Source organism: Solanum lycopersicum, chromosome 3, assembly GCF_036512215.1.
Source record: "Solanum lycopersicum chromosome 3, SLM_r2.1".
NCBI classification, from domain to species: Eukaryota; Viridiplantae; Streptophyta; class Magnoliopsida; order Solanales; family Solanaceae; genus Solanum; species Solanum lycopersicum.
In genome coordinates, this window is record NC_090802.1 from 57,919,450 (window position 1) to 57,934,234 (window position 14,785).

Genomic DNA, 14,785 nt, shown 5'->3' on the forward strand with positions numbered 1-14,785 from the left:
GGCCAGAATCATAGGCGCTAAAGTGTAATACTTCATCGATGTTTTGTAATCCACTCCATGAAAAATGTCATGAGTAACCATAAACATACTAGGATGAATAGTGTATTTTGGCCCTTGGGGAAAAACCATCGTGCCGAGCAAACATATCGCAAATGCAAGGGGACGCGCCTCTTTCCATTTTTCTTTCGAGACGAACTCGTCTTCATGTTTCTCATAAAACCTTGCACGCCCAAATCGATAATATAACTTTCTAAAAGGTATATTCGGACCAGGGAGTTTGTCCATCCACTCGGCTTTAACCAATGACAACTTCTCTTTAATTTTGGCGAAATCCCATGTTATAGGATTCAGGAGATCTGTATCTGGATGTCGTTTCCTTTTGTTGCACATGGCGACGCTTTCATAACTGGTGAGGATTTCTTCTATAGTCGGCGTCAACTCTACTTCCCCGAATCGAAAAACCATATTCTCGCTATCCCAGAACTTCACCATCGTTCCAACTAAGCCAGGCCATGCATTCATCTCTAACAACGACGGAAGATGACCTATGTGTTTCTGAACGACCCTTTTATCATCGTTGTTCATGAACCTCCACCACACTTTGAGGAAAGGGTCGGGGATAGTAACCATTCTTGTCTTCAAAGGTTTGTGTGCCGAATTAATCCTACAAAAAATAGCGAACAAAATTTAGTCGACCCCCACCCCGTAGACAATAAATCATTTTTTTTAAAATGCATATACATCCTTCAATTAACACATAAGCATGATTGTCCATTTTTGGCAATTTAGGCCAAATAGACGCAAGGTGGGCTTCTAATGGACCCAACACGCCTTGGGCGTTGGGTCGTCTTAGTTCAAATGCTCTTACGTTTGGGATTTTGGCTCGGCTCTACGCTAGTTGACTAAGAGTGGCTTTTGAAAGGACCGGGAACCCAAACGGACAATTTGGGCTGAAACTCGCAACAACCATTGGACGCCTAACGAACCAATAAATTGCCGCTAATTTCGAAATAGGGTGAGTATAAAAAGTTCGGCTGCGGTTCCGCAAACCGTCCTTTAATATACTATATATACATATTGGAAATATGCCATGAGATAAAATGCAATATTTCAATTTAAACAATATAAACAGCAAATTACAAGTTAGTCAAATAATTAGTCTTAGGGTTAGAATCCTCCGTCCCCAGCGGAGTCGCCATTTCTGTTTTATCGAAAAAAGGGTGATTTTCGAAAAGAGTTTGTTTTTAGACTTTTAGGAGTCGCCACTTAATTTTTAAGAAAAATCAAGAAAACTTTTATTTTCAAAAGACTTAATAGAAAAATCGATTGAAAATAATTAAAGGAGTTCGGGATTCCTATTAGCGTCTTAGGAAGGTGTTTAAGGCACCTAAGACACTCCGTTAAATACGGTTTTCCAACGACTAACTTATTTGACTATTTGCTTTAACTTTTACAAATCGAAGTTTAAACTCTACAAAAGTTTCTTAGCCGAACTTTACAAATTTGAAACATTTGTTATCTATCTTGTAATCTGTGAATCTATTCCAAAGTCAAATTTCTTTAGAATTTCATCCAAACAAGTTACAAGTTTTTCCACGCTTATCCTTTTAAAATTCCATTAAGGTTAAACCTTTTAAACTTTACTCTAAGCAATTTTCAAACTTAAACATCCATCTTTGATATTTCAGTTTTTAGTTTTAATCTTGATAAAATAGAAGGCGTTCGGCGGGGTTTGGAGTTTCTAATCCTAGCCTATACGACATTCCAAACAAAAATAACATAAACAAATAATAAAGAGGGAGAGAGAGAGAGATTCGGGTCCAAGTTTCGGATGCTGTTCGCCTTGACCGAAACTCGAATCCACCTGCTTTTTGGGTTTTTAACCCATTCACCTGTCCTAATCTAATATACGAAATAAAATGCGAGAAAAGCAAAACAAGAGGGCTTATGCCCATTACAAAAACAAAAATACAAAAATATAAAGTAAAGAAATTTCTAATCTATTTCTTCAAGTTTCTCCAATCTTGGGGACCTGTTCGTCAATATCGCAGGTTGATCGACTCGATGAAGGAAGTGAGTAGGGCCTCCATGGCCCAGGAAGATGCAAGGATAAAATGGAGTCCCAAATGGACTCGAGAGAAAGTTTCCCGTGCAACAAAGTAGAAATAAATTAGCATATGAACGATGATGCAAATCCGATATATTTAGAATGAAAAGCAAACAAATAGAAAAAATAAAATAAAAAAAGAAACTTTATAAGAAAAGCAAATGAAATTCAAGTTTTAAAATCAACCAAAATTATTAAACTGACCAAATCTAAACAGTAGCAACTTAAACTCTTCGTCTAAACCGATCCTAACACTAAAACTAACAATAAACAAACGTGAATCATCAGATCTATGATATACAAAGACACTAGCTGACCGTAAACCAAATGGTGAACGGCATCTTAAGGAGAATAACTTGACTGCATTGTTATTCGAAGCTTTACATTCTGTTAATATGGCATGCAAAGAGTTGTTTAAGTTGTCCCTTAAATCCTCATGACAAATCCCAGCAAACAAGATGACACACCTCGCAAGTTATAACTAGAACTCGAACCATAGATAAACCACATAATTGCTACTCCAAGACGAGAAAGATACATACATCGAACGGAATGTTGAAACCATTGTTTAGCATGCTATCAAAGAGAACTAAATAGATGACGTGGGCATGAAATCAACACCTAAAGGTAAGAATTTGCACGATTTCACGTGACAAACTAGAAACATAGTAAATTGTGGTGATATACAAAATTGACAGTATATATGTTTGTATTCGAATACTTCGACATAACACGACCCCAGAATTAAACAGACAAACAGCAGAGGAGGGGACGACATCACATTATCAAGCCATAGATCCTAACATAGATATTACGCTAATAAACCACAGGAAAATCTTTAAATCGCGTTAACTTGAAGTTAGGTTAATAGAAATTGCCTTCGACCTCAAAATAAGTTCGAAACTCCATCATCCATCATCAACTGTTGGGAGAGAAAAAGGAAACTCATTCACATTTCAACAAACACGCAAGAATACTATTGCGTCATAGGAAAATTTTCAATTTAAATGAGAAAGATAACAAAAACACGTAAAGTCTGCAATGAGAGCTCTAACGATGGACAACCAACACGAAGAGAAAAGAAATCTAGATAAAGTTTTCATTTGAATGAGATAAAACAAGAACAAATGGGTTATAGATGCGACAAGAAAAACAAACAAATCTCAGCAAACATATTCAATAATATCGACCCAACAGCAACAAAACAACCAGTGGACACCCGGCAAAGGTTATCCGCCCTCAAACCATCATATTAAGATCAAGAAAAGAAGGGAGTTGCGTGGAGGGGCGTTTACATGTCGAGGAGCAGCGATGGGGACGGCGAGAAAAGGGGCGACTGCGACACCGGGATGAGCTCCGAACTGTTTCGAAGACGAATCGACAAGCGAAGGAGACGGAATCGTGATTTCAGTTTCCTTAGTTGTCTAACTCCCTCTCTCTTTGGTACTCTTACGAAAAAACGACAGCGAAACAAAACAAATTCTCAACTTTCCAAAACAGTGCTCGACTATTCTTATATATTCAAGAACCATAAAAAAATTTTCAAACCTTAAAATCTCTCCAATACTCAAAACTCTAACAATTTCAACTCCGAAAATTCCAACCAAAAATCGCCAAAGTTCTAACCCCTTTTCTTGAGGACGAAAGGGGTTTATATAGGGTTTTCGGAAGAGGGAAGGGCGAGAACGTGACTAGGCCCATCTGAATTCAAAATTTGAATCCCTCCCATTAATGGTGCACCATCTTTTTTCTGAAAAATTCGCCCTTTTGGAAACGGAAAAAGGGGAAGGGATGGCTCCAATCGTCCTTGAGGGGAGACGTGGATCGATCTCGCGCCTCAAGGACGAAGACGCAGGTCTGCTACAGCCGAATACGGGTCTGCCACCGCCGAAAGCAGGTCTGCTACGAGGCGTACTGGCGAGGAGAGAGGAGAGGAGAGAGATGCGTGAAGGAGACGCGGCTGCTGGGTTGTCGCGTCTGGTTCTTTCATTTGTTCTGGGGATTTTGTGGGTTTCCGTTGGGATAAACGCGTGAGGGAGAGAGGGATAGAGACGCGAGGTGTTGGGAGAGGGGGAAGATTTTTCCATTTTTTGGAGTACTGCTCCTCTGCGTTTTTCTCTGTTCTTTTCTGCGTTTGCAGCGTTTGGGGAAGAAGGAGAAGGGATGGGTTTGGGCTGGAGCGGGTAAGGGAGAAATGGGCTGGATCGGGGGATTTAGAAGGAGGGACGTTTGGGCCTGGGGGGAATGGATTATAGGATTTGGGCCGCTCATTCTTTGGGCCTGGGGCGGCTGGAAATTGAGGGGAAAAGGGGTTGGAAGAGGGATTAGGTGGGCCTGGAAATTAGGAATAGGGTGAGGGGTCCAAATTTGGCTCTTCTAAATTAAATGGCCAAAAGAATCCATTTTAAAATAATAGCCAATTGATTTAAAATGAATTCGGTATAAATTTATTAACGAGCCTATTTAAAGTAAACTAGTTTGATAGAATACATTCTAAACTTAAGATATACATATATACATATACATATACATATATATATATATATATATATATATATATATTTTACTCATAAAATATACAAACTATATATACAATTACGTAATATATATATACTTACCTAACGTTATGATAAATAGCATAAGCTCCGTATATTATATATATTTTTTACTTATATATATATATATATATATATATATATATATATATGCATATATATATATATATATATATATGTATACATATATATACATATATATATACTTTTTTTTTGAATTTTCACAAGATTTATAAAACTAATTAACTTAAATAATTTGAAAAACTCACGAAGCTCGATAATTAATTTATACCGATGTGGGTCAAAATTGGGTGTCAACAACCAAAAAGTAATCTATCAGTATAAAATAGTGTCAATAATTCGTTTATTTTGGATTAGAGGGAGTAATCCACTCATATGTTGTTAGCTTTATCGTTTCATGTAGAGAAACAGTCACCAAACACGATTAATGTGTGCCTAAAATAATGTTTTATAGACCATATCAATAATAACATATTTAACTTAGGAAAACAGTCTCAAAACATGATTTATTTGTGTGCTACAAATAAAGTTTTACTATATCAACATCAAAATATTTAATGCAGGAGAATAGTCACAAAACATGATTTGCATAATTCAACAATAGGAAAAAGACAGAAAATAGGGCTAATTAGTGAAGAGATTAACAAAAAGTAGATGGTGACTCTTTCTTTTGATCACATCAAGTTAATTGGCGTTAATTAATTACTTAATTATGACTATTATCACTATACCTTTGAAAAAAATTGATAATTCATTTCATTTTTATAAAAAAATATTATATTCAATAGAAGAAAAACATGGCTAGTACAACTTTCACTATATTTGTTGGATCCATTATTGACTCTCTAGGGTCGTGTAAGTCCCCGTTAATCTGCACTAGAATCTAGTAAGTGATTAGTAATTTGCTCTAGATTGATTTAGACAGAATTACTACTTACATATGAAACATTAAATGTAAACATTAATTTTCTTTCTTGTAAACAGATAAAAAATTATAACTTACATATGGTTTTATTGTTTGCATTTCCTTGCTGAGAGAAGTCCCAAAAGCATTTTTTAACTTAAAAGAAATAGATACAATTAACTATGCTTAGTCGAATCATATATAGTGAGCACTAATATCTAACTTTAGATATGCCAACAATAAAATTCAGCCACATAAATAAAGACAGAGGGAGTAACAATTATTAATTATCTTAGTTGGTAGGCATGTTTTATTAGTAATTACGGATATATCCTTTATTCCCTTCAATTAGGTACAATAATCCCTATCAATAATAGGCCGGAATGGTGGGGAAGGAGGCCCTCCCTACTTCAATGGAAAGGGGGGAATCGTCATTTCACAGCCGCTCCTCTCCTTACAGTCAAGTGACTTTCACTCCCAAGAAGTCGGAATAGGAGTCAATCGATGACAGAAAAAATTGCCTAATGTATGATCTCTTCTGGAAAGAGTTCTATCTCCCTAGGTTTGAATTCCTCCAGGAGATAACCAACCATCTTCCCTTTAAGATAGGGGTTAGGGAGGTGAAATTGAAGTGGGGGTCCTTCTACAAGGGAGTTTTGCTCCAAGGGCTATGGATCGGGGCGAGGGTCGAAGCGGGCGAGTTGGTTTGTGAGGGTATACATGTGCGAGCATGCTATTCATGAAAGTCTTACCTATAGAGTAAGTAGGGCCGGACTGGGACTGCTTTAAAGGAGAGATTCCTCTTTTAGCCATCGGTCGACTTACTCCCAATCCTGCGAAACAGAAGTCCTATACCACGTCTGAAGATAGAAATGCTCTCGTAGGATCTTTTACTTCAATAGTAGATATCAGGCCTTTCAACAAGTTAGTTCACGAATTCTCCTATTTCAATAAGAGACGTGTTTGGGCCCGCTTTGAAGACAGCCAGGAAGTACTAGCACAAGATCCAGTATTTGAAAAGGTTCTATACCCATAAGGGTTCCAAGCTTCAACCCACTGCTCGAGCAACTTGCTTATATATTGACTTTTCTTGAAAGGGTTCTTTTCAAATGAAAGAATTCATTACAGCGGTTCCGGAAAGACAGATTAGACTTGCCCCACCCAGGCATAAGCAGGAAGAAGACTGTCGAATTTCAATACACAGAGAGAGTATCTCTTGAAAAGCTTCTAAGAAAGCCAGCCTAATAAAATGGGGACTTGCTTAACAGCGAAAGAAGGAAATTTGGTTAAAATGGGGGCTGCTTTCTCGCACTTCCCAATCTACGTTCAAGCACACCAATTCCAGCGGAATTTGAATTCTAAAGGGGTCGAAGACGGAACAGAAGAGGCTGGCTGATACGATCAGGTAGGGCTAACTCAATGGAATTCATAACCCTTTCAATCTTCTCCTTATTTCCTTGGTCGGGCAGCAGTGTTCTCACTTCCAGGAAGAGCCACATCAGGGAGGATGGTTGCTGAAAGAAAAATTCAATAAAAGCATGATAGCGGAATGAGTTAGAGCTATGTTCAACTGGGTAAACCCGCGCAAACAAAAATTCTTTCTGATTCGGGATGATAATCGCAATGGCGAGGGTCTGTTACCTACCATAAGTAGGGACTCACAGAAGACTGTAAACTACTTTTAAAGGAAAGACAAAAGAAATTGTGAACCTAAGCCAAGAGCCCACTTCAGATTCATAACATCTTCCACCCTCTGAATCAAAGATTTACTCACTGCCAACAAAAACATACTATATTTACTAGTTTAAATCGATTCACTAAGCTAGTTAAAAGCCTTATTAGGCAATTCCACCAGTGTGTAATACATTTGTTTGAAGAAAGCCTCCACTTCAATTGGTATTTTTTCACGAAAAGCAGACATGAGATAAGAAATCCAGTGTTTCACTAAGATTTCGAATAGCGGTCCCGAATTCAAGTTGATTTTATTTAGACTCTTCCTCAGAGAAAGACGATCAAACAATTCTCAATCATGGTCCTTGCGGATCGGATCATCCATATAATATACAAAAAGAAACTCCAGATATTTGAGATCTTTCTCTTTGAATAAGATCTCAATTCCAGCGACGGTTTCATTAGATTATCTTACAACTAGAAACCCTCTTCCGATCCAGTTCCTCCACCAACGCGAATCCCAGTTAGATTCAGGCATGCTACACTTTTTAGTTATTGGGAGAACCCAAGTACTCTCTTTCGGATTCAGGAAACAACTCTCAGAGATCTTTTTTCCTTTGGGAAGATACAGGAGCGAAACAATCAACCTATTGATATTGGAAGACCCAACGGATTCTTCCACTGTATCATTTCTGGGTCCAACGGAATTCATAGGTATAGGAAGAAGCCCTATCCAATAGAGATTTTTTCTTTCGACCATATTTCGATTGTTAATACGATATATAAGGACCGCTACTACGAAAAGTATTACACCCTTGATCGTGAAAGTAGGATACTCCAAATTCGGGGGTCAAAAGAGTTTTAGAAAACATTAATTATGCTTAGTACCCGATTTATATATACAGGGGGATCAAAATGAAAATAAACTTATAATACATGGACTAAAATTGTTATTTCCCCTAAATAGATATATATGTGAATAAGAAAATTGTTGCTAGAGGACAAATATATTAATAACAATAATTAATTAAATATGCCATTGTGGAAAAGTTAAGGAAGCGTAAGTAACTAGTCAAACTAATTACACTAACAAGCACATCTTTTTCTTATTGGCTATATAAAAACGTTTTAGTAACTATGTTTTTTTTAATCACTCGTTTGGCTATAAATAGGTCAAGGAGGATAGACACTCCTCAACCCAAACAAAAGAAAATAAAAGGAAGGTAAAAAGAATCCATAATATGGCTGTTCATAAACAAGTTAGTTTCCTTGCTTACCTACTACTTGTTCTTGGTAAGATTTCCCTTTCTCTAATTTTCTTATCTTTAGTTTCTTTGTTGTGGCATAAACTACAAGTGTTAGTATTTTTTTTCATTGTTGTGGCATAAACTACAAGTGTTAGTATGTTTTTTTCATTGTTGTGGCATAAACTACAAGTGTTAGTATGTTTTTTTCATTGTTGTGGCTTAAACTACAAGTGTTAGTATGTTTTTTTCATTTTTGTGGCATAAACTACAAGTGTTAGTATGTTTTTTTCATTGTTGTGGCATAAACTACAAGTGTTAGTATGTTTTTTTCATTTCACAGCTTTCTCCTTGTTATATTTGTTTGTAGGATTATTGCTACTTGTAAGCGCGGTGGAACATGTTGATGTCAAGCCTTGTACTAAAGAATGTGGTCATCTTGGGTTTGGGATATGCCCACGTTCACAAGGAAGTCCGCAAAATCCCATATGCACCAATTGTTGTTCAGGTTTTAAAGGTTGCAATTATTATAGTGCTGATGGGACTTTTATTTGTGAAGGACAATCTGACCCAAAAAAACCAAGAGCTTGCCACTTAAATTGTGATCCACATATTGCCTATTCAAAGTGTCCCCGTTCAGGAGGAAAGACGTTTATTTATCCCACTGGATGTACCACGTGTTGCACGGGATACAAAGGTTGCTACTATTTCGGTAAAAATGGCAAGTTTGTTTGTGAAGGAGAGAGTGATGAACCCAAGGTATGTACGTACCCTGGAATGTGACCCTAGAGTTGCATACATGATTTGTCCATCTTCTGGATTGACCAAACTTAATCATGTTTGTGTTAATTGTTGCACTGCAGGAGAGGGTTGCAAACTCTATGGATATGATGGATCTTTAATTTGTACTGGGGAGCCTCAGAGCTATATATCTACAGCATAAGGCATGATGCATTAATAATATGTGTTGTACTTTTTAATTTATAATGTATGAAATAAAAGGATGCACACATGTACAATGACATGCTAATCATTATAATGTGGGCATCAAAGTTGTGTGCTATGTGTATTTGAATAAAAGAAAAAGATCATCCATAATTATATTGAGGACTTGGCTCCTCTCTAGTGGTGATCTCCTTTAGTCTTATCCTTAGTAAATGACATGCCTCTTTATAATATTTTAAGAAATCAGATCTATAAATTTATTTACTTTTAAACAAACTACCTTCGAGATTAGGTAAGTTATTTCAAAGTGAATATATTTATATTTTTTCACACACTAAGAATACAATTTTTAAGTTTATGATTCAGGTATTCTATTAATTTTTCATAATTGGGCTACTTCTATTATTTGTCCATTTTGATGTGAATAGGGGTGTACATGATCTGATTGGTTTGGATTTTTTAAATATCAAATTAAATTATTCGTGTAAAAAATTGGATTTATAAATCAAATTAAACTAATAAAATTTGGGGGTTTCAACCTCGGGTTGGTTCAGATTTTTCAAATATCAAAACTAACCATTGTGTCGAATTTTTAAATTTATAAATCAAATCAAACTAATAAACCTCAGATTTTTTGGTTAAGTTTGCATACAAACATATAATTAACTTGTGCTCCAAATATTTTTTTAGTCCAACAAAAATACAATTATCTAAAGATTTTTTCTTTGAAAAAATAACACAAATTATGAGATGAGAATTAATGTTACAAAAAAATTTTATAGTTTGACTCTAAAAATAGAAATCATGACAAACAATACAGAACGGAGGAAGTAGTGTCGAATTGATTTTCTTTTTGCATTATTATAAATTTAATTTTGATTTAAGTTTTATTATAATTATCAACATGTATGAACTATAATCTTTATTGGACCATTCCGAATTCTAAGTTTTAAATTTGAAATATATTAAAAGATAAAAACTATGTAATAGTATAAGAAATATTTTAAAATGGTGTCAAAGTAAATATTTGAAATATTTTTTTTCATTTTAAGTTTTTCTTTATTTCTTTCTCTTACTTTTTGACTTATTTTAGTTTTATTATTTTTATTTTTATTTCATTTCAATTTTTAATTTATCTTCCATCCCAACTTTCAAGCTCCCTCCATTTTCTTTCTTTATTTCTTCTTCTTCACCTCTTATCTTCACCCAACCCCACACCCATATCAAGTTGAGCCCCTCCATTTTCTTTCTTTTTTCTTTTTCTTATTTGGTCAAATTTCTTACTTTCTAAAATTATACTATTTTTTAGACTTTGTTGATTATTGATAACAAAACTAATTATTTTTCTAAGAAAGATCAAAATTTTGAAGGTATCATCATTTAATTTATCTCATTTCCATATAAATTCAAAACTAGAAATGATAATTTTGAAAGCATAAGAATTCTCTGAAAATTGAAAAGATTTAATTAGAATTTGGATAAAAAAAACTAAATAATATCTACTAATCATCTTGAAATCTAATGGGTTTATCACATTTTTCGAAATGTATTAAAATATCTAGATATAATTTTAAAATTAAAGAGAGTTAAACTAATAATAGAATAAAAGAGAGATGAAATTGTGGTAAAAAGTGACATTGAAAGTGATAAGTTAATGAAAATGACAATGATTTATTGAAGAAGAAGGAAGAAAGAAAAAGAAAAAAATAATAAGGAGAAAAAGTTAAAATAATAATAAAAATAAAAATATATATTTTATAGTAAAATTCTTATAAAAAAAATTATATTCGTTTTTTTAGTTTGTTTACGCTCTTTAAGAGAGTGTATACACTCTCCATGCCAGGTGGACAAAAAATGATGTAATAATATAAGTTCAGGATATTTTGAGGGAGTAATAGGACACTTGCATAGTTTAGGTGTCTTTTTGAAAATTCGGGACAACTTTAAGTGTCACTTTATGGTTTTTCTCAAATTTTAAAAATACATATACAATGATGCATGCAATTTTTTACTCGTATATTTTTTTATGTGTGTATTTTGTCGTATATGTTTACGAGAAAGGAAATGCAAATAATTAATCAAGAGAGAAGTATTGAAAGACCTCTAGAACTTGACAGATTTTATTAGTTTCGGTCCTAAACCATTGCCAGCCTTAACACTCTTCTACTTGACTAACTAAACTTATATACGCCTCTAATTTGCCACATGACACAACAAATAATCTCAAACTATTGCAGGAGAATGAGACTCTAAATAAAAAGTCAAGAGAAGTGTTGAAAACACCCCTAAACTTAATGAGAATTTAGGAGTGTACGTATTTTTCCCTCATATTGCAAGATCGAATTTAAGTGTGGTTAGTCAAGTAAAAGAGTGTTTATAAGTTTGTCGACAAATTGAAAATAAAACCAATAACTCGCGCCAAATTAATCTACTACCATTCATAGAAATATTTATATGTAGGGTGTGTTTGGTATAAAGGAAATGTTTTTCTAGAATATATTTTCCCGGATAACAAGTAGATTTTTGACTTATTTTCTCATTTTTGGTTGGTGAGTAGAAAATATTTTCTGGAAAATATTTTTAGAGTTTGATTTATCAATGAAAAATATTTTTGAGAAATATCTTTTTTGTCTACTATAGTAGAAAATAATTTATAAATTGAAAATATTTTTTAAATACAAACTTAATAATTTTATTTTATTTTTGAGTGTGGGGTTAGGGGTAGGGGTGAAAAAAAAGAAGTTGAAAATATTTTTGAAAAAACAAACTTAAATTATTTTGGGGGGGTGAGGGGAAGGAGGGGGTGAAAAAAATGAAATTTTGAAAGTTGAAAATAATTATTAAAAGCAAGTGCAATTTTATTTTTTATTTTTTTTTTTGGAAGGGGGTGGGGTTCGAGGATCGTGTGAAAAGAATAAAAATTTGAAGTAGAAAATATTTGTTAAAAATAAACTTAAATTTATTTTGTTATCGGGTTATCGATTCTTAACGGTTTGACGTTTTTTCTTAAGGGCTAACCAATAACCCGATAGTAAATTAACTAATTATATTTATATCATTTTGTATATAAAGTGATTGACTTAGAGTTTGGTTTCCTACTTTTATTTCTGATCGTCTCAAAACTTGGTTATTTTACAATGTAAAGTGTTTGCTTTTGAGCAAAATGTAACTTGTGAACCCATGTGCATGGTTCATTTGGTTTGTCACATTGTTTCTAAGTGATTTTCAATGTTTTTTTTGTCAAATCTTATTGGTTTATAAACCGATAACCGAACCGATAGCGATCAATAATTGATAAGCTGATATCTTAATGGTTCTATAACATAACAGTTTAGCGATCTCTACAAATCGATAACTAATTAGCTAAACCAATAAATTTCAAAATCGAACCAAATCGACTGATACTCAATCCTAATCCCACCTGTTGTACGGGATACAAGGATTGTTACTATTTGAGTAAAAATGGCAAGTTTGTTTGTTAAGGAGCTAGAGATTATTGAACACAAGGCATGTACCCTGGAATGTGACCCTAAAGTTATTTACATGACTCGTTCATCTTCTTGTTTAGCCAAACATTATGAAGTTTGCGTTGATTATTTCACTGCAGGAGAGGGTTGCAACCTATATGGATATGAATCTTTAGTTTGTACTAATATAAATGAATTGTTGAAGCGTGACTTGCACAAAAAGATATTTAAAATCATTAATTAAAAAGTAATCTATCAATATAAAATAGTGTCAATAATCCGTTTATTTTGGATTAGAGGGAGTAATCCACTCATATGTTATTAGTTTTATCGTTTCATGTAGATAAATAGTCACCCAACACGATTAATGTGTGCCTAAAATAATGTTTTATATACCATATCAATAATAACATATTTAACTTAGGAAAACAGTCCCAAAACATGTTTTATTTGTGTGCTACAAATAAAGTTTTACTATGTCAACATCAAAATGTTTAATGCAGGAGAATAGTCACAAAAACATGATTTGCATAATTCAATAATAGGAAAAAGACAGAAAATAGGGCTAATTAGTGAAGAGATTAACAAAAATTAGATAGATGGTGACTCTTTCTTTTGATCACATCAAGGTAATTTGCGATAATTAATAACTTAATTATGACTACTATCACTATACCTTTGAAAAAAATTGATAATTCATTTCATTTTTGTAAAAAAAATAACTTTGAATATATTCAATAGAAGAAATACATGTCTAGTACAACTTTCACTATATTTGTTTTTTTTAAATTCAATTTCCCAGTAGAGTCTGGGTGTTGTATTTTAGCACCAAAAATTTACAAGGAGGTGGATAGTCTCCAAAAACATAGCTGCAAAATAAACTAGAAGCTAAACTTAAGTTCCAAAAATTAACACCTACCAGCTAATTATTTACAAGGAATTTAGTAACCAAAAATTAAGCTTCTTGTGCTTGAATCCATTTCAAATGAGATAAGATTTGATACTAAATCCTTTTTAATCGAGCATTTGGTGTTGCCATAACTTCGTCAAATATTTCTTTTGGCAGACAATAAGTGAATATGAAGAGATTGTAGCAGAACAAATCTTCCTCCATGCCAACCCGTAATTCTCTTAATGATTTTATCAACCATGTCCCCGTTCGTTGTCTACAAATGTATAGGGGCATCCTAAAAGGAAACTTTTCTTGCCAGTAATAAAAAATATTTGGTATATAGTGAGGACTAATATTTGGTATATAGGGAGTACTAATATTCGTTTATTTTGGATTAGAGGGATAATAGAAAATATTTGGTATTAGCATCTCCTACTTCAATTGTTTGCATTTCCTTGCTGAAAAAAACATTTTTTAACTTAAAAGAAAAAGATACAATTAATTATGCTTAGTCCAATCATATATAGTCAGTACTAATATTTAACTTTAGATATGTCAACAATAAAATTCAGCCACATAAATAAAGACAGAGGGAGTAACAATTATTAATTATCTTATCTGGTTGACATGTTTTATTTGTAATTACGGATATATCGATTGTTTCCCTTCAATTAGGTACAATAATTCCATTCATTATGCTTAGTACTTGATTTATATATACAGGGGGATCAAAATGAAAATAAACTTATAATACATGGACTAAAATTGTTATTTCCCCTAAAAAGATATATATGTGAATAAGAAAATTGTTGCTACATGACAAATATATTAATAACAATAATTAATTAAAGATGCCATTGTGGAAAAGATAAGGAAGCGTAAGTAACTAGTTAAACTAATTACACTAACAAGCACATCTTTTTCTTATTGGCTATATAAAAACGTTTTAGTAACTATGTTTTTTTTAATCACTTGTTTG

General features: G+C 33.4%; 1 pseudogene across 1 annotated transcript; it reads left to right on the plus strand.

Moving 5' to 3' along the window:
• The first annotated feature begins 8,448 nt into the window (after positions 1–8,448).
• On the plus strand, positions 8,449–9,660 carry LOC104644332 (proteinase inhibitor type-2 P303.51-like; annotated as a pseudogene). Its single transcript, XR_011220076.1, has 2 exons — positions 8,449–8,551; positions 8,873–9,660. The product of XR_011220076.1 is annotated as a proteinase inhibitor type-2 P303.51-like (transcript).
• The last annotated feature ends 5,125 nt before the right edge of the window (positions 9,661–14,785 follow it).